General features: G+C 46.7%; 1 long non-coding RNA gene across 1 annotated transcript; it reads right to left on the bottom strand.

The window, feature by feature from the left end:
* Positions 1–465: 465 nt before the first annotated feature.
* LOC135823247 (uncharacterized) lies at positions 466–4,313 on the bottom strand. The gene is made up of 5 exons (XR_010554637.1): positions 3,349–4,313; positions 2,903–3,025; positions 2,065–2,166; positions 1,560–1,673; positions 466–923 (listed from the first exon to the last, which is right to left on the bottom strand). It is a non-coding gene; the product is annotated as an uncharacterized LOC135823247 (long non-coding RNA).
* Between the last annotated feature and the right edge of the window lie 17,580 nt (positions 4,314–21,893).

The raw sequence follows: 21,893 nt of genomic DNA on the forward strand, positions 1-21,893 counted from the left end.
CTTTCATTCGGGTAAAAGTCAGTCAGGCTGAGAATTGTTCTCAAGAAAAAGTTCGCAAAAATAATTGCCAGTAAAAATATCAGAAAACTGTTTGAAACTGGAAAGCAGCCGACTCGCGTAGACGGGTTGTGAACGCGAGAAGCTAATTCTCAATCAAGTCGTGTTTCACGTGCGTTCCGATGAACTCGTTCCTGTTGACGTTTCACGGCTTGCTAATAGTCCCTAATAGTTTTCCCAGCCCCCCCCCCCCCCCCCCGTTCAATCTCAGGTTGGCTAGGACCATGGAGGCAATATCGTTATTTCGTACTCGGACCCCTCCCCCCACTCTGAAACGAACGCAGCTTGCTATGCTGGACGACGATAATCGCATGCATGTACAAGTACAATGTACAGTGTCGGTCGAGTTGTGATTTTGGCTCACACCCGCATCCCCCCCCCCCCCCTCCCACTCCAAAACGAATGATGCTCTCGTTTCAGAGACGACAAAAAAACTTTTGCGACAACCCCTAACGAAAACTGTACAAGCTCACGCGCCCACAGACTCGTAGTACATGCCTCGTACGGTAGGACTCGTCATCTCCAGAAAAGTCAACAAAATGAAACATTCCGCCATGGCCAGACCAAGCGGAGTTACACTCTCTCGTGTTTATGTACTCTTGATCTCATGGACAGCTGTACAAATGTAGGACATGGTGGTGGTAGGTGCACCTCACGTGACTCACGTGACACCTAGTCACTGCATAGTTCAACCAATCAAATGTACGACACGCTGTAATGTTTACTGTAGACACACAGTACATCTAAATTCAGTCACTCACAGTCAAGTCTACTGTACATACCTTCGCACTCTCGTGATCCACCAGCAACTGCACACATCCCTCATGATTCTCCTCCCTGGCTAGGTCCAACGCTGTTCTCCCTCTCTGAGTAACTCAGCAAAACATCACAGGAACAACAGAAAATCAATTTTGAGAAAATTCGTTCCAATTTTACAAAAACGAAAACACAACGAAGGCCAAGGACATAATCTACAACGAGACGAAATCAATCTCTCCACAAGACGACTTACATGTACAGAACAAGTCTCTCCTTCCTCAGCAACATTGCTACTCCATGCATCAACAGTAAAAACTCCAGTTCATGCTTCGACAAATTTGAATATTTTTTAAAGATTTCTACTCGAACGAAAATATCCACGACGAGAGGAAAGCGTCCACAGCGCCTGCTCCACGTCAGGAACAACAGCATGTCTTCTGCGTACTCGTTACAATAACAACAACCCTTCACTCCTCACTCGTTCCAACAAACACCATCAAACAGTCTTCTTCTCCTTCACACACTGATTTCGAAATTCTTCAAAAATCGAACCACAGAGTGAATATGACCACGTGGCGATACTGTACGCATGATGTCATTGAGTACGGTATTGTACAACTGGTACACATTTCTGACAAGAGGAGAGGGGAGAGACAGCAAGGGGCAGAGAGAGAGAGGCAGGACAGGTGAGAAGGACGAGTAGAAACTGTTCACTTCACAACAACACACAATCAAATACTTACATAGTCACGCAGTGTGGTATCCAAGGTGACACCGTCACTGTCATGTGACAGCATCACCTTGACAACGTTGATCTTGTTACAGTCGACTGCATAGTGAAGTGGAGTCCATCGTTCCTGTAGAGAAAGAGAGAATGTGATGAGTATTGCTATACAACCATTACACTAACTACTACAACCACACACCGACACAGACCTGGACAACTAGAACAAACGCATCAACACACACATACACATACACACACACAGTGCGCACGTGCACACACACACACACACACACACACATACACACGGGTGCACATGCACATACACATGCACATGCACACACACATGCACATACATGTACACACATGCAGATGTACATACACACGTGGACATACAAACAAAAGGACACACATGCAGAAGCAATGAACAGATTGTCTTAGAGACAGACAGATAGACATGTAGGAACATACAAACTGAGAATTCAGTTGAGACAACCAGACTCTAAACTATCACTAGTTCTTACCACACTGTCCTGCACATTGACATCAGCTCCACGTCCGATGAGAATATTTGCTAGTCGATCATTTCCACACTCTGCACAGTGGTGCAGTAGTGTCTCTTTGTACTGTACACACACACACACACACACACACACACACACACACACACACACACACACACACACACACACACACACACACACACACACACACACACACACACACTCACATGCACACACACACACTCACATGCACACACACACACACACACACACATGCACACACGCACACACGCACACACACACACACGCACACACGCACACACACACACACAGGCACAAGCGCGCACGCACGCACGTGCACACACACACACACAGGCACAAGCGCGCATGCACACATACATATACACACACATGCACGCGCACACATGTACACACACACACACACACAGGCGCATGCGCACACACACGCGCATGCGCACATACACACACACACACATGCATGCACACACACACATGCGCACGCGCACGTATGCGCAAGCACATACACACACATGACAGATACACAGTCAGTTGCACATCCCAATGACGCGAAGTCTTGGGGCATGTGGACAGACGGATGCATTTTACAGTGCAGGGATACAGAAACACAGGAGCGAAGCGTCAGACAGATAGACAGACAAAGAGACAGACAAAGAGACAGACAAAGAGACAGACAGACAGACAGACAGACAGACAGACAGACAGACAGACAGACAGACAGACAGACAACAGACACACACACACAGACAGACATACAGAACAACCATGACAAACCTGAACAGTACTGAGTCTTGTAACAATCAAGAACACAACAACTTACCCAAGTTTCGTCTTGCTCATCCATCTCTACACTATGTACACTAAATATGTAGTGTACAATAGTGTAGAGGATTTCATCACGAAGATGCCGACCCTCCAAGCAGATCACACAAAGGAGCATTGTCTGTGTGATATACAAAACAGAAAAAACGATTTGACAATTACAAAAACGACAGCAACAATACTCGCAGTACAATGCCATCAGGAGTTAGGAAACCTACTGATTGACCTCAGGGGTCAGCGATCCAAACCAGACAAATTGCCATAACTTTATTCCAGCTTGAGAGAAGCTTGCAGCAATTGCACATCTTGTAAAGGTATGTCACACCAACGATTCCCACTGGCCAACAATCACTTGACAATGGTACAGACAAGAAGACCAGGTGTCACAGAAAACTCCCCCCCCCCCCCCCACACACACACACTGTACAGCAACACTCTACTTACTCCCATTGAGTAGCAGTATGGTGGAAGTGATGACCATGATGATGGTTTCCATGTCACTTTACGTGATGTGGAGGACAATTGCGGCTGCTGAGGAGGCACAGCAGCCTGAAGACTTTCCAGTGTGGCACCCCGTCGCTGCACCTCCCGAGCGAACCCATCTACTTCTTGACTGGACATGTCTGTACAGGGACAATGCGTACGCAACACAGACACACAGACAGACAGACACAGATGGACACACAGACAGACAGACAGACATAGAAAGAACAGACACATGCACACACACGACACAGATAATCACACATGCACACACAAACACACAAACACACACAGACGCAGATGGACAGACAGATACAAACAGACGGACAGACACACATACAGATGGACAGACAAGGGGACAGAAAATAAGAGGTAAGAAAGACAACAAGTACCCCCACACTATGACATACACAATGATCCAAACAAGATTGATCTCACATGTCAATACTTGCATCTACACTGATGCGTACGCACACACATACAAACTCATCATGACGTCATACTCAACGCCATATTTAGAGTGGAGTAACCTTTGACCCCACGTCCACGGACATGCAGCTACGTCAGTCAATGACTGTGTCAGTAGCTGAAAAAGGTGAAGACGATCAATGAACGACATCACGGGGACATCTTCACAACACACTGCAACACAATGCAATTTACCTGTCTCAGCAAAACCACAGAAACCACCGACAAATGTTACACCTCATTACTACAACTGCCTACGACAACTATCAACGAAAGAATACTGCTCTCCACCTCAAACAACTCCAACTCTCGTACCGTTGACAACAAAGAAGAAAACGCCAGTTCGAAGAAAGGTCCCCACACAAAATGAATGGAACAACTTCAACTTCAACTTGACAAGCACGAACAGTTACAACAGCAAACACTTGATATTTGAACAATCTTCATGTCGATCGCAACTAGAAATATCTATACATCCTCTTGCTCGTCAAGTCTACCTTCGTTACAAAGAACTAAAATGTACTTCGTCTACAAGAGGTCAATCAGTAGGTCCCTGAATGGCGTCACGTTGCGACACGGGACAAGGGCAAAGGTGGAGACAAACGAGACGACAGTACTAACGAAAATATGGGAAGTAAACGAAGAGAAAGAGATGGAGTGCCTCCATTTGTAACTTACATTCCTTGTTGGAGAAACGTTGATGACAGTGAAAACGATCTACTTTTCTCTTCTTTATCGCTAAGTGTAGGAAACATGATGAACTTCTCTGGCCTATTGAGAGTTCTGAAAATGGTCTATTCAGTTTCTAACTTGCCATACGGATAAAGTCACCGTTGAACTTCTCATAGACGAACATGACTACAAGTAGTGAGTCTAAAGGGAAGAGCTGAATTGAAGAAAGTCATCCTTGCCGTTTGTTAAACTTTGCCTTCAAGTAGCAGTGAAGAGAAAAGAAGAAACTTGACGCGGAAGTCCGGAGGGCCTACGCCTGCAAGAAGGTACTCAGCTGCTTGACGGAATGGTGTAGCGAAGGAGTAACTCACTGTTTGAACTTTGGACTTTGATCTACAGGTCATGAACCGCTACTGAACGATCCACGGTTGCTAACTAGACCGATAAGATGTAGCACTCTGTGCGAGAACAAGGTCAGGGAGTGAATCGAATAATTCAGTCGCTAACGTGAGCAAATACACCCTTTATGTCAACCAGGTCAGTTAGTGCAGTACCTGACGCATTTCTACTAGGGATCAAACGGTCACGGTTTTACCCCTGACGCTTAAAGGGGAAGTGCATCGATTTTTCAAGTAGGGCGCAGATGAAAGACAATTGGATATCGGTTCCGATGGTATATCTCTCGCTTGCGTACGGCAAGGGAAACTTGCCATATCGCCAATTTCCTGATCCCGTTTCCATGGCGACTACTGGTGATGACGCACATTCTGCTTAGCTCCGTGAGAGAGAAGGTCGATCACTGAAGAATTGTGTCATTTTCAGTTGTCTTCTTGTATTCACGAAGTGAAAGAAGTACTGTGTTCAAGGCTGTTAGTGCCGTGAACTGTTTATTAGTAGTCCTCTCCGTTGTGTACTGGGACGTAACACCGACAGGGGTAAGCTGGAGTGCGGAGACGTTAGCTGGCAAGCGAAAATCGTGACGAACCAAGTGCTGAAATCTTGGTTGGGACAAATCAAACGTTCAGCATTTACCTCAACCAAGGACCATGCCGTTTGCTCTTTCCACTTCCTGAAGATGGATACGCTGCCTGCTGGAGACTCTCCTATCTCTCGTAACATCTTCTGAAGCCAGGTGAGACGACGAGTAGCGGAGATTAGCGAACGAAATAATGTCGTATGTTTTGAAATTTTTGCTGAACATGTCTCAGGAGAGATGGCATGTATGAACTTAGTCCATGTGAACTCAATCAGCCCATGAACTAACCCAGGAACAAATGCTTTCCTTGCAGACGTGCATGTGTCTATCCAATCTACACGTAGAGATCATTCCATGTCCTCAGTGAATGGCCCATTTATATAATTATTTGTCCATACACTTCATCTGCATGTTGTCTCTATGGAGAAGGGTATTGTTCATTTCATATGAAGAAGTTCGGGCAATAGATGCTTTCCTCTGGTAAAATTCTGTTGACCTGATGTTCTTTCTAGCTTCATGGGTAGCTTAGGTGAGGTACCATCACCATCGTGTTTACATGAGGGTCAAACACTGCACCGTTCTTTGTTGTGACATGACGTAAGTTATTGCAAGTGCTCGCAGACTCCATACGTTCCAGCAACACCTAGCATGGTTTTCCGTGAACGTTGTGGGTGAACAAATTCCTGTCCAACATATTTATACAGACATGCCAGCACACAAAATGCACCATACACACACTTGTCCTGCCCTGTCGAGTCACTGCCACGTGGGCCCGGAGGGGCAGTGGAGAGAGAATGGGAGAACGCCGCCCCATGGCGCCCGGGACACAAAACAAGAGTTTGTCTACGTAGGGCGCAACACACATACATATACATACACCACACACACACACACACACACACACATACACACAAAATGAGAGTTCGGGTCATCTGCCACGAGACTGACGTACGGCCGGGGAGAGCTTCAGCAGCGGTGTCTATTCCCGCCCCGGACCGAACGGAAGCAGCGGTCGCAGGACACACAGTATTCACCACAACACGGCTCCACTGTCGTTGGGGGGCTGAGCCACACACTTGTGACGGGCAAGAACGCCACAGCTAAGAAAGCAACGGCCACAACGATCACACTGGCATGCTCCACGCTGCTCCTGCACACACACACACACACACACTCTCTCTCTCTCTCTCTCTCTCTCTCACACACACACACACACACACACACACACACACGCACACACACACACACACACACACACGTGCGCACATACTGCAAGAAAGAAAGAGAGCATGAGTGTCAGATTCTTGCATAGGAATTGTTTATCAGCACACACTTATACATGCACATGCAGGCACTCAACGACCAACTATGCACCATGCCGTATGTTCATCAAACATCAGATTGCAATACCAAAGAACATAAACAAGATCACTTACTTCGTTCTCCTCCAAGTGTGTCCTCCCCAGCCAGGCCACCTCCTGCATTTCCCTTGGCGGAATGTAGCCTACGAAATGGTTTCTCTAGACTTGGAGAATATGCTTGGTATTCGCCATCTCTCCTGAGAAATGTTCAGCAAAAATTTCAAAACACACGACATTATTTCGTTCGCTAATCTCCGCTACTCGTCGTCTCACCTGGCATCAGAAGATGTTACGAGAGATAGGAGAGTCTCCAGCAGGCAGCGCATCCATCTTCAGGAAGTGGAAAGAGCAAACGGCATGGTCCTTGGTTGAGGTAAATGCTGAACGTTTGATTTGTCCCAACCAAGATTTCAGCACTTGGTTCGTCACGATTTTCGCTTGCCAGCTAACGTCTCCGCACTCTAGCTTTCCCCTGTCGGTGTCACGTCCCAGTACACAACGGAGAGGACTACTAATAAACAGTTCACGGCACTAACAGCCTTGAACACAGTACTTCTTTCACTTCGTGAATACAAGAAGACAACTGAAAATGACACAATTCTTCAGTGATCGACCTTCTCTCTCACGGAGCTAAGCAGAATGTGCGTCATCACCAGTAGTCGCCATGGAAACGGGATCAGGAAATTGGCGATATGGCAAGTTTCCCTTGCCGTACGCAAGCGAGAGATATACCATCGGAACCGATATCCAATTGTCTTTCATCTGAGCCCTACTTGAAAAATCGATGCACTTCCCCTTTAACTCATTCAAAAAATGTACCCTATTCAGTACAACGCACACTTGTACATTCTCTTGCATGCTCATTCATACATACTCTCACACCAAGAGACCAGATATGACCGAGTTGACAGCCCAGAAATTGCGTACGCGTGCGACAGCCCGCGAAAGTGCACACTTTGCAACGACCTGATACTTGAAAAATTGACTGAAAAGTTACTGCGTAACCGTGGTAACCGTTATCTTTATAGGTTAACCGTTAATTCTTCATAACCGGTCTGCAACCGGTTAATCGGACTAATGGTTTGAGCCCTAATTTCTACCAAGCATGTGCACACACGCTAGCTCTCAACCGTGTCACTCAGCCTGATGACCTAGCTCTGGAGTAGGCATAGTCACAATGTGCAATATCAGTGATACTTGTAGGGGATTTCAAATAGACCTATAGCACATGATTGTATTTTTACTTACTGAGTGAGTTGTCCGATCCTTTAAAGATCTTCTTCAAACGTTGGCTGAGTGGGCTGACTGGAATAAGTAGGTCGTTGAGAGAAGGAGAGCGTTATGCTGAACTTGTTATTCACTGAGAGAGCGTTATGCTGAACTTGTTATTCATTGAGAGAGCGTTGTGCTGAACTTGTTACTCTCTGAGAGAGCGTTGTAGCCACTACAGACTGATTAGTAGTTGAGAGAAAGAGTAACAATGACTGGAAAAGATAATGCACCACTAACAAAGGTAGGTCAGAGGGACTGTTCAACACTAGAAGACGTTTGAAACAAAAGAGAAAGGCAGGGAGACGAAAACGGACAACTGGACTGTGCCTTGAGAAATGGATGACTGAGCGGTGCTGACCAAATAGCGATGTGATCTGATGTTTGAACGAATCGTGCATCACATGCATGTGGTAAATGGCAGGACATGCTCACTGTCTGGCAGACCACGGACGGCCATCTACTCATATATTACTAATACTGCTTTAGCTTTGTGGCTGTGTGCCTTAGCGCGAACTCTGGCATCTTTTGTTCGCAGCACTGCGTGTGTGTCAGCGTGTTGTCACGTGATGTGCTACACGTCTGCGCGATGTCATCGCGCTCTGCACAGACCGAGACCATAAAAATGTGTTGTTTACCTAGTCATTGGTGAGAAGAATCACATTCACACATGTAGACTACACACATAATGGGGGACCTACCCCATTAGTAGCATTACCACATAACAACACTACCTGGAACCAATCACGATTCAATGCTACGCTCTTCTCATCAAATATGGACAAAGAGCTGATGACATCATATCTTAGGCCAGTCCCATACAGACCAGGGTGGTGTTGGTGTTGTCAATCTGATTGTCGTAAAATTCTATTATAACTGGTTATTGCCAAACACGTGTCGTCATAACGACATGACGTCTCTGAGCAACTTGACAATGTAGACACTGTAGTAGCTGCTTGTGTGTGGTCTGGTGTACAACTCAGCAACAGACTGTACATTTGGCTGATCGCGGATGAACAGGGCTGGTCTAATAGTAATACATGTAGACTACTATGTGTTGGCGTGAAATGGTGTGTTGGAGTGCTGTTGCTGGTGTTGTTGCTGCTGCTGCTGCTGCTGCTGCTACTGCTGATGCTACTGCTAGTGCTAGTGCTACTGATGCTGCTGCTGTTGTTGTTTCAAATCTTTATTCTCACGATAGCCAGTGGCCAGTAAGAGATAATAGTGTGAGAGAGGAGAAAGAGTGAGGGAGAATTGAAGAGAGTACGAGAAGGGATTTCGCGAAGCTCGGCGGGCAAGAAATTAAAGGAATGAAGGGCTTTGGACAGGGGAGAATGGAGACAGCGATCAGTCCGCGGAGTTGGCAAGTGCCAAGTACGAGAGCGACGTAAATTATACGAAGGTTGCACGCTGCTAGCAGTATGCAGCGAGAGTAATATGCGGTGGGGCATAATTGTGGCGCAGAGAATGTGCGAAAAGTACATGTATATGTTAAACTTTAAAGCGTGAAAATAATGTTGGCCATTTGATCCGATGCAAAACGTGGGAGCATACATGTACATGTAGTATAAGTACAGCTGGACAGCGTTTTCCAATATCTAAACTCACTCTACAGAGTTTGGGCAGATTTCAAATGTTTGCCAAATTAAAGACTGAAAATGGCCGGAGAAACGTTCTTCACTGGTATGGAGTCATAATTTCACGACACTCCTGTTTGGCCATTGCTGTTGGAAATGAACAGATCTGGGTAGTGTGGTTTGAACACAAACTTCGTAACTACACGTACCTGATTGTAGTATGTAAGTTTCACGATGACAGTGTGAACAAGGTGGACTACCCACTGTATGGGAAAACACTACTCCAGGCTCACTGCAACCATACACCGGTTGCTATGCCCTGTTCAGACACTCATTACTCTAAGAGGGGGGGGGGGGCATTATAGGAATATTCACTGATCTCGTGGTTGAAATGGTCGCAAGACCGAGACTCTACCAACCAGTTCACCCCTCATCAGTTTGTATCCCTGGTGATGGTTTGGCCTGGAGAGCAGTATATAAGTGGTGCTTTTCAGGCACAATCTCCCTCAGCCTACTCAAGCTCAACTGATGAGGGGTGAATTCCCCGAAACACTGTGTATGGAGCAGGGAGTGGTGCTTTCTTGCAGGTTTGCCGAGTGGAAGGTGTGAAGTGCTCCTCGTGTGCTCCGGATGGCAGTCGTGAGTCAGTCAAGTGTCAAGTTCGGCAAGAAGCGTGTGTTCCTAGTTGGAACAATCAACTTCAAAATAATCTGCTGTAATTTACAGATTCTGACATGCGAGCAACCTGGGCCTCAGCAACAACTAGCTCAGCAGACGACCCACTGTATGGGAAAACAGTACTCCAGGCTCACTGCAACCATACACCGGTTACCGGGTAGGGTCTCGATCTTGTGCCAATTTGAACCGTATGGGGCTATACCCCTGTTCAGACACGCATTACTCTATTGGAGCATTATAGGAATATTCCCTGATCTCGTGGTTCAAATGTTCGCAAGACCGAGACTCTACCAACCAGTTTATGGTTTCAGTTATGAACACTGTTTCTCATACAGTAGGTTCTCCGCTTTGTTCACGCTGTCATCGTGAAAACATGTTCAACGTATCAGGAAAGGCTCACATACATATAGACCATAATTGTAGTACAGTGGTCCCTGTATAATCCCACACCATTTGTGCTACGGAAATTCTGCTGGCTTGGGGAGGGTGCTGGATTAGAAAATCTGATATACTGCCGCAATGTGCATGAAGAGGACATTTTTAGTAACTGAAACTTGTGCTGGTTTATAGAGGGTGCTGGTTTATAGAGGGTGCTGGTTTATAGAGGATGCTGGTTTATAGAGGGTGCTGGTTTATAGAGGATGCTGGTTTATAGAGGGTGCTGGTTTATAGAGGGTGCTGGTTTATAGAGGGTGCTGGTTTATAGAGGATGCTGGTTTATAGAGGGTGCTGGTTTATAGAGGATGCTGGTTTATAGAGGGTGCTGGTTGATAGAGGGTGCTGGTTTATAGAGGGTGCTGGTTTATAGAGGGTGCTGGTTAATAGAGGGTGCTGGTTTATAGAGGGTGCTGGTTTATAGAGGGTGCTGGTTTATAGAGGGTGCTGGTTTATAGAGGGTGCTGGTTTATAAAGTGCTGCATTAAAGAGGGACGACTGTAGTGGTGCCGAATACTACCGATTCCCTGGAATGGAGTCAGTGAATCACTGGTTCATTCATTGACACGTCAATGATCTAGATCCTGTCAAAGTTATCAAGGCAATGACATCATGTGTGCGACGAAAACTAATTCAGTTTTTCATAGTTTTTTTTTCGTTGAATGAATGGAATTAATAATTATTTTATGACCGGCTGGAAGTTTGTTGGTCAGTGTATCCAAGACGTGATCGAGGCAAACGTCATGTCGTTGAATTTCAGTATCATCAGTGAATTTGTGGAAAATGTCACACGTTCTGACCCGACATCATCTTGGCAATAAGTTAGTGGACAACAACGCATACTGCGGTGTAAACCTTTGTTCCTTTCCTTCTTCTAAGTAATTCTATTCTAATCTTGGCTCCAGATCAGACTGGCAAAGAGCCATGCTTCTCCCCTGACCACCACCGTAATGTATTAATTTTACGCATGTCGCCTAGTACGGTACATGCATGGCTGATAGTATACATGTACATGTAGTCTACTATAGTATAGTTATTCATATTTCTCTAGAGCAGTCCCCACACACCTATGGTCTCCTTACGGGGTACCCTAGCCAATCTAGGATTGCGATACGAAATGGACTTGGTGGAGCAGCAAGGCGGACCAATGCCGGAACGTCGAACTGAGTTCCAGCGGTCAGCGGCCAAATAAGAAAGAGAGGAATAACCAAATCGAGAGGAGGCTCGTGGCAGTAAAAGTCCAAGCGAGACTCGAGACCTTGTGCAGGTGCGGCTACGTGCCTCAGAATTGGCACGAAGGCAGAAAAGGCGGCACAGAAGTGAGCTGGCAGAAGAATGAACGCATCTGAATACAAGAAGATACAGTGTAGAAGGGAGAAACGGATAGTGATGGGTGTGAGGTTGTTTCGAGACAGAATACACTGGATATCTGCGGTGGATGGGTAGCCAAATACAGTACGCAATGAACGGTGCGAGAATCATATTCATGTTGTCGCAGACTGTGGACATAAGCATTGCTTGCATATTCCAGTGTAGACTGGACAAAAAAGAGATAAAAATAATATGCGTCTGGCTGCATTGGTCAACATGGTGCGGCAGCGCCGAAATGCATTCACTTTTGCACTGACCTTCTTTCGGAGTGCATCAACTTGCTGACGGAATGTCAAGTGCTCATCAATAATGATGCCAGGATACTGTACTTAGCACACTGAGATGATTGTTCGACCACAGTGCCACAGAACCACAACTGACGGGATGCCTGCACGGTGGGCTTCCGCAGAACAAGAAACTGAGTCTTTGCCGGGTTTAATTTGAGGTCCCTGGAGTGCAGAAACTCGCTGACTGAGTGCAAGTCTTTCTCAACTCAAGCTTTTCAATTGCTGCGTCGCAGTCTTGTCTGCAACATAAACATTTGCTGATGATTTTTTAAGGAATGTGTGATTTGGATAACGATGTACATGTATGCAGTCCTGGAGTAGAATCTACCTGTTAGAGAACATTTTGCATGTGTGTGTGTGTGTGTGTGTGTGTGTGTGTGTGTGTGTGTGTGTGTGTGTGTGTGTGTGTGTGTGTGCGTATGTGTGTATGTGTGTATGTATGAATGTCCCACTTTTGAGCCCATAAGTGGAATCATTTCCAAGTCCACCCAAAGTTTGGGGATTTCAGGGGGTGTCCCCCGTTGGGTAGTTCATTAGCCAATTCAGTCATCTTTCCAAGATTCCTTTTGAGTCTCTCTCCCTTCTCCCGGGGAGACACACGTGACCAGTTTTGGTAGTGAGCAAGTAAGCACAAGTGTGTGTGTGTTTTGTGATGTAAATGTGTTCATAGTTGTGAACCTCTTTTGCGACCAAAATAAATACAGTGAATGGAAATGCGATAAAAAATCCGTAAAAATAGAGAATGAAAAATGCAAACCAATCTACCCATCTATGTAGTTCTTCTCCTGATGACTGTTGTCATGGCTACGACTGTGTATTGTGTACTGATGACTGTTGTCATGGCTACGACTGTGTATTGTATACTGATGACTGTTGTCATGGCTACGACTGTGTATTGTATACTGATGACTGTTGTCCGCAGTGGCTACGACTGTGTATTGTATACTGATGACTGTTGTCCGCAGTGGCTACGACTGTGTATTGTATACTGATGACTGTTGTCCGCAGTGGCTACGACTGTGTATTGTATACTGATGTACATTATGATTGTGTTGTGCCAGTCTTTGTCACTTACAGTGACCTGTAGAACATGATGGGGACAGTGACTGTGTGACTTGCAATGGGAGTGCTTGCAGGCAGGCTTGGAGCTGCAATGTTTTCTGTGCCTTTATCGGAGCATGGATGCTTGCAGTTTGGGTATGGCGGTATGAATGTTGGTTGTGATTATCGGAGCATGAATGTTAGATGTACAGTGGCGTGTGCATTGGAGCAGAAATGATGACTATGTATATCGGAGCATAATATATAATACACAGTTGTCTAACATCATGCTGTCTGATGAGTGCTTATAAGCTGAGTAACGGCAGAAAAGGATTTGCTTGTGTCACTACTGTGTGTGTATTGTATCTTAACCTGTATGTGTAGATGTGTTGTTTGAGTAAGGGAGCAAGAATTGTTAGGATAGTAATGTATGAGTGTTACCACTTTCCGACATACCCTGTACTCTACTGTATACAATGTATACGCTACTTCACTACAATGTTATAATATGTTGACTGGGGCTAGAACAGCTTGATTGTCGACTGTGCAGTTCTGGAGCAAGAATTCTGCCTGTGTGTAACTACCTATATGTACTTGTAGGAGAATGACGGTTGACTTCACAGTTTGGGAGTATGAATATTGGGTGTGCAGAATGGTAGCATGATTGTCAGCTGGGGAGTTTCAGTGCATGAATGCTGACCTTTGGTATTATTATTATTATTATTATGAAATGACCCAAAGGCAGTATGCCTATCGATGGGTTCATTTGATTGAAAGAACATTACTACTACTAGTATGTACAAAGACAAGTAGGGATTGATGAGGAAAGAAACGGGGAAAATCAACTGCAAGGAGGCGGAATTCCGTTGATTGCATAAGCATGGTTAGCGGTAAATTTCCTGAGGGCAGCTTTGAACTTATAGAGCGAGGATTCCGATGTTAGACTGGGGGGTAAACAGTTCCATAGAATAGCAGTTCGGAACATGAAGAGAGACTTAGACAATGATTAATTTTAAATTTGGGAAGAATGATTTTATTTGGTCGTCGCTCACTATTCGTAATGTTAAAATGGAAATCAGCAAGGTAATCACGATGATGGAAAATATATCTGTGAAAAGTGGTGAGACAGATGATTTGACGACGACAGGCAAGTGATTCTAGGGAGCATTTAGAATTTATGACAGATTTAGAAGAAGTGTAATCAAATGCAATTTTTCTTTTTTAGTAGAGCTCTAGCAAACCTTGCCTGTAATTGATCAAGAATGGTCATGAGTTTCTTATTAGTTCTGAACGACCACACCGTACAGCTATATTCGATCGCAGGTCTTACGAACCCTTTGTACAGTATGATCATTGCCGAAGGCGTAAGTTGCTGGGACATTATTGACAGTAGGTGCACTCTATATCTGAACTTCGCTTCGAAGTTATTGTGGCGACATGTTTGCGGAAATCCAGGTTGTCGGTCAAGGTGATGCCAAGATGTTGCAGTTCAGAAACCACCGGTAATGGCTCATTGTACATTTGGTATTGGGTTTCTGCAGTAGGTGTATCATTGTTAGCTCTATGGCACAGCACGGATGTCTTGCTTGCTGAGAATTCTGCTGGCCACCAGTTTCAACTGGACGCCAGCCTGCCAGCCTCTACCCCATTATTCCTCAAGCGATCATTTCCCCACTGTGTGCTCCATCAGTGGAATGCATTACCCTGTGATCTGCTCCTGCATCCTCCCCATCGCAGCCGAATGCAGGCATTCAAGACGCAGGTATACCGCTACCTGCGCGCCGAGAACTGGATGTGGGCTACTGACTCAGTCTAATCGCACCTATCTAGTATCTACATGTAGGTATTGCTCTCTTTTTCCTAGTTTTCTCTACTCTCTGGCTCTCTCTGTCTCTGTCTCTGTCTCTCTCTCTCTGTCTCTCTCTCTGTCTCTCTTTCTCTCTCTCTCTCTCTCTCTCTCTCTCTCTCTCTCTCTCTCTCTCTCTCTCTCTCTCTCTCTCTCTCTCTCTCTCTCTCTCTCTCTCTCTCTCTCTCTGTCTCTCTGTCTCTCTGTCTCTCCCTCTGTCTCTCTCTCTGTCTCTCTCTCTGTCTCTCTCTCTGTCTCTCTCTCTCTCTCACTCTCTCTATCTCTCTCTCTCACTCTCTCTCTCTCACTCTCTCTCTCTCTCTATCTCTCTATCTCTCTCTCTCTCTCTCTCTCTCCACACTATACTTTTCGCTTTATACTTTTCAATCTTTTTTTTGTTTCTCTTCTTCTCCTGATTTTCTGATGCGTGAAGTAGGCGCGGATGCCGAGACCATTGGTCGGCGGAGCGTGCAGCACCCCATCACTACCGCTGCGTTGCATTTGCAGCCCCATTCAGTCAATGTCTTGTTAGTCTGTTGTTTTGTCATTTCCTGCTTCTTTCTTCTTTTACGAATTGGGTGCGTGGTTTCAAGTAAAAAATAAATAATAATAATTCACCTCCATGGTTCCTGCCCCATGTTTGACATGCATCGAGATCAAACTGCATGTTCGCTCTACTGGCGAGGGTGTCTTCAGGTTTGTAAGCCAGTAGGAGGGTGACATCATCTGCATAATAATAGATATTATGTGCAGTGTTGCATAGCGTTCGGCAGGTCATTTATATAAAGTAGGAATAGGAGTGGTGAAAGGTGGGAACCTTGAGGCACTCCGCGCAGTTGATGCTCCGCTTCTTCGATTTAGTGCTATGTACCTTCACTTCAATTTGTCGATCTTCTAAGAAGCTCTTCAGCCAGTTTACTGACGAAACTGTAGCAATCTTACCGAATTTCTTTAGGAGTATAGAGTGGTCGACCCGGTCGAATGCTTTTTAGACTTGAGAGCATGACTGTTTGTATAATAGGTATTATGACCATGAAGGCTTGCTGTTGAACTTGGACACACTGACCTGAATACCTGCAGCATGAGTGATGGTTGATGATGATCGTAGTGACCAGCTGTTGCTTAGCAACTGATTGTATTGGTTACCATGACTACATAGTGCTGGTGACTAGGGTAGTGAGTGATGGAGAAGTTGATGGTGTGGTTGTCATGGTATTGACTAGACAGTTCATACATAGTATACCTATCAGATGATCTGACGTGTGCACAGCACATACTTACACCTTGTAAGAATAATTGGGCCCCGATGACGCAGGGCAGTGCATGCTTTAAGCTTGTGTTCATATGTGTTAGATTTGCATACATGGACTCAAAACATGTAGAGGTAGTATGTTGTATGGTTAGGAGAAACACTGGGTTAGGAATGCAGATTTTACTGGAAATACAACGTAATCCAGCAGATGTCTCTATCACTCGGATGGAGAGTGTAGTCAGAATTAAAGGAAAGAAAAAGGAGCAAGGAACTACAAGTTACGCTATACTGTCCACTAACTCCACCAGTTACTGTACACTCTGCTCATGTGATAGCATTGCTCGAGACTGAGCAACGGTACTGACGTTCTACAACTGCTGTCTCTAACTGTGTAAGGATAGAGATCCGCTTCGATTACTGCAGCTGTTGCACAGTTTGGCCCATCCAAAGTTCTGGAAACGAGGGCTTCCGATCCGGTATGGTGGACGCCTGAATGCACCCAGACCGAGAGGGAGAAGGAGAAGCGCTGGCGCGACTGGAGAAAACACCCTTATGACCCAGCACTTCAGCAGGCATTCACCGATTCCGTGACTGTAGCGATCGCCACCCAGTTCCGATCACGACGTGCAAAGGAGGACAGCCTCCGTTGCAGCCTCTCAACTGGGTCCCTCAGAGACAAACAGTGGTGGACGAAGTTGAAGAACGCTGCTGGCAACCGCACACAGCCCGAAATTCCCCTAGTTGTTGACTCTGATGGCGGCGAGTGGGCAACGAGCTCAGAGAAAGAAGAGCCATTCGCTCGCTTCTTCTCGCAGAAATGTAGCGTTGCCGGTCCGGACCTTGTGGAGGCTGACCTACCGGACCCTGCTCCCTCAGAGGCTCCACCTCTTCGCACCATCCGCTTCTGCCCACAGGCTGTCCGCCGCCTCCTGGCAAGGCTCGACGTCTCCAAGGCTACCGGGCCTGACGGTATTTCTGCTCGCGTCCTTAAGGAATGTGCGCATGAGCTCGCAGAGCCACTGTCCAAGTTATTTGCTTTATGCTTCCGGTCTGGAATCCAACCTAGGATGTGGAAGACGGCCAACGTGGTTCCGATCCACAAGCGATCTTCCCGCTCAACCCTTAAGAACTACAGGCCCGTATCCTTACTGTGCATAATCTCGGAAGTAATGGAAACTCTTGTAAACAGACACATCGTAAACTATTTTGAAGACCATCATCTGCTCACGTCGCACCAGTTTGAATTTCGCAGAGGCCTCGGAACATCGGACGCTTTGCAAGCTCTCCAAACTGCCTGGGCAAGCGCTGTGGGCTGTGGAGGGGCGACTCGTATCCTTGCTGTGGACATCGCAGGAGCGTTTGATCGTGTCTCGCATGTTGGCCTCCTCCACAAGGTGCGTAGCCTAGGCATAGATGGTCCGCTTCAGAGATGGCTGGCCTCGTACCTGGACACCCGTTCCCTACAGTGCCTCGTTGGAGGGCGGACGTCATCTAGGTATACGACCTCCGCTGGAGTCCCCCAGGGAAGCATCCTTGGACCAACGCTTTTCCTGGCCTACATCAACGACGCGCCAGATGTTCTCGCTGACGGCGCCAGCTTGGAAGCCTATGCTGATGACACAACTTTGTACAGCTTAGTCACCTCCCAGCAGACCCCAACAGTCGCCGCGCAGTCACTGCAGGTGTCCGTTGACCGACTGCACGAGTGGGGTCGTGCATGGAAAGTGATGTTTGAACCTACCAAATCCCAGGCCATGACAGCCACCCTCAGACGCACCGGCTTAGATCTCCCCCCACTCCTCTTTGGTGGCACACTGGTGCCCAAGACAACCACCATCACCCTCCTTGGTGTTAAGGTGGACGCCAAGTTGACCTTCAGCGCTCACCTACGCTCCGTAGCCACCCGTGCACGCCAACGGCTTGGGGTCCTAAACAGAGCCGCCCACATACTCACCCCCGCCGGCCGGACGACCGCATACAAGGCGTTCGTACGACCAGTCATGGAGTATGCGCCTCTTGTATGGATGGGAGCTGCGCAGAGTCACCCCCAGCGTCTGAACAATGTTCAGCGCCGCGCGCTTCATGCTATTAGTATCGGCCCTGGGGCACACCTACCCAGCCTGGCCATCCGCCGCACTGTTGCCTCGCTTGCCTGCCTGTTCAAGCTGCACTACTTGCCTGGTCCTCCGCAGCTGCTCTCTGTGTTGCCACCGCGCCACATCATCTCTACCAACCCCAGAACTCGCAGCGAGCACGGTGCTGTCAGTGGCCATGACTACCAGCTCCAACACCAGCTGCCTGCATGCATGCATCTGCCCCGCTGGCACTGAAGCGCTCGTTCCCACACTGCAGCATCTGCGATTGGAACTCCCTCCCTGCCGCTCTCCTATCCCAGCCTCCCCACAGCAAGAGAATGCAATCATTCAAAACGAATGTTTATCGCCATCTTCGCAGCACAAACTGGCTCTGGGCAGTCGATTACCTATGAATAGTATGATGCTAAGAGTAAGACAGTTTCTCCCCCACAATCGCTCGTGTTAAGCCTTGGGTTTTGCATCTTTCTTACCTGTACAGCTCTATCTTCTTCTTTTTTCATTGTTTTTGGTGCGTGTTTTTGGCCGTGACGCCGAGACCTCAGGTCGGCAGAGTCATTAATGCCCCACCATCACTGCTGCGTCTCGGTGCAGCGCCTGCTCATTAGTTGTCACGTTTGTCCTGGTCTCTGTACCATTGTCTTTCCTTATTCTTTTCGAGCTGGTTATGTGAACATAGTAAAAAATAAAATAAAAAATCACAAAGATCTAGGATGCAGTGAACTTGTTGATGACTACCAACTCCACAATACACACTACTCTACACAAACCAGGCCCGTCGCACCGACTTTGGAGGTGGGGCGGCCATGAAAGGGGGGTTCACCCGCGGGAAAAAATTTCAAAAATTGAAGCCAATTGCAAGCATTTCCGGGTATTTGGTGCCATTTCAGAGTACGGTAACTACAATAGAAGTGTTTTTGATTCTGCAACAAACGAAGAAGACGCTACGATCGGGGACAAACATTACCCTCCCCCGGGAAAAAAATGCAAAAAATTGAAGCAAGCATTCCCAGGCATTTGGTGCCATTTCAGTGTAACTGCAATGAAAGACTTTTTTTGCAACAAACCACGATCGGGGACAAGGATTTGTCACGTTTGCGCTGAGCTGCGACCATTGTGGTTGTTGTAATGTGCTCCAACAAAAAAAAAACGGCCGAAAAAGTGGGGCGGCCTCAGCCGCCCCAGCCGCCTCCCCCCCCCCCCCCGGCTGTGACGGCCTTGCAAACACACGAGTACATGGAGGTGTTGTGTAAGTGAATCAGTCAATCCATGAGCTTATAGTGGGATGCGTAATGGTCAAAGTAGACTACTGTACTGCTCACATACGCATGTATTCACAACTACTGTCTAGTGTAGTTGTATGCTGGGTTTCAGGTCAGCACTTTACACCTCAAACTTTCACTCTCTTCTATGCTCTTTCTCAATTCATACTAGTTCACATTTACAATTCTAGTGTCAGCTACTACAGCAACAGCCACAGCATCCTTTTTTTCTTTTTTTTTCTGATCAACGAGTATTTTATTCATAATTATGGTGGTATACACGCACCTGGCAACATGGCGGTAAATACACGCCGTACCGGACAGTGATTATAGAACAGGAAGGAAGGAGATAAATGTCTGTTAATACAGTCTAATGTCAATAATAACAATTGTAATTCCAAATGTACGCAAGAGGTACACAAAAGGAAGTATATAGGGCTGTTTTTTGTTGTTATGAAAAGTATGAAAAGCTGATGCGCGAAAACATAACGAAAAAATACAAGCTCGCTCCCGACAATACATACGCGGACATCAACGCTGAAGCAAAAGCGATTGCCGTCGACCTCCAACTGGAAGACCGAATGGAGTGTCTCGCCAAGGCGCAAGCGTTTGTAACTTTAAAGGACCATAAAGATGGCTTTGCAGAGAGCCTGCCATGCAGGCTGATAAACCCAGCGAAGTCAGAGGTGGGCGTGGTCAGCAAGGACATAATCGACGGTATCATCGGCCCCATGCGCAACGATGTCTGCAAGAATTTGACAACAAAAAACAGCCCTATATACTTCCTTTTGTGTACCTCTTGCGTACTACGCTCTGCCCATTCCGGGCATTTGAGCACTATTGCAGGTTAAGGCGCACACCCTCTGTAATTCCAAATGTACAACTACGATGTACTTAGTACAGTCATGTCAAAAACCGGACACCTTGGACACCGAACACACCTGCCTCAGGACTGGATAGCCGCTTCAGCCACCACCCTCACGACAGAGGTGTCCATGGCTGGCAGGGGACGAATCCGCCGTGCGCCCCGCAAGCAAGCAACGCTGGATCTCAGCAGGGCAAAAGACAGCCGGCACCGGATCCACGACATGACCTGGCTGTACGGCTCCTTCGTCTTCTCTGAGACTAGAGACGCGACACGCTTGTAGAAGGTGGTGGCGCATTTCCCCATCCCACCACTGGCTGAGAAAACCAATGGCAGGAAGGTCGCAACGCAACCTGAATATCCCTGACGCTTTGGCCATAGTGTCGACGTTTTTCCTTCTCATGGCGCTGGTACGTGCTGGTGAGTGAGGAGGTCCGATTCGATGACGCGAAAGGGTTGAAAACCCGTACATCGAGAAACACACGCTCGAATCTTCCACCCTACACACCACTAGCCGCACCACTAGCCGCCACATCCAATCGGGCCTGGTCGTCAGTGAAAAGCAGGGTAGAAATCATGGCAATGCATTATTGTATGCTCGAACTCGTCTTCTTCAAAGTTCTTTCTCACACTGACACAGTACATGTAGCAGAAGATGCGAGTGAATCAGCCTTCATCAGGTATCCCGGGGCGGACGAGATACATGTATGTACATGTACATGTAGTGGCGGGTAGTCCGCAAAACTCCATGTACATGTACATTACATTTATACATTATGCATGTTACGAAGTCATGACCAGTCTGGATTTTAGCAGCCATGATATGACTGCAGGCTACGGATATTGCTCTAAATTGATGTATAGATGATGTTCGGTCATAATGGAAGGAGACGTGGAGCTAGGGAGAGATGAGCTGATTATTCGCAGGGTGAGGCCCAGGGTGACATCGGATGGACGAGTATGATGATTACGAAGACAGTTGAACATGATAATTTTCAAAGGTAACTCAAACTAATTTAGCAATGAAATAATATTTGTTACTGAAGTACAAAA

This window comes from Sycon ciliatum, chromosome 8 (genome assembly GCF_964019385.1).
Source record: "Sycon ciliatum chromosome 8, ocSycCili1.1, whole genome shotgun sequence".
NCBI classification, from domain to species: domain Eukaryota; kingdom Metazoa; phylum Porifera; class Calcarea; order Leucosolenida; family Sycettidae; genus Sycon; species Sycon ciliatum.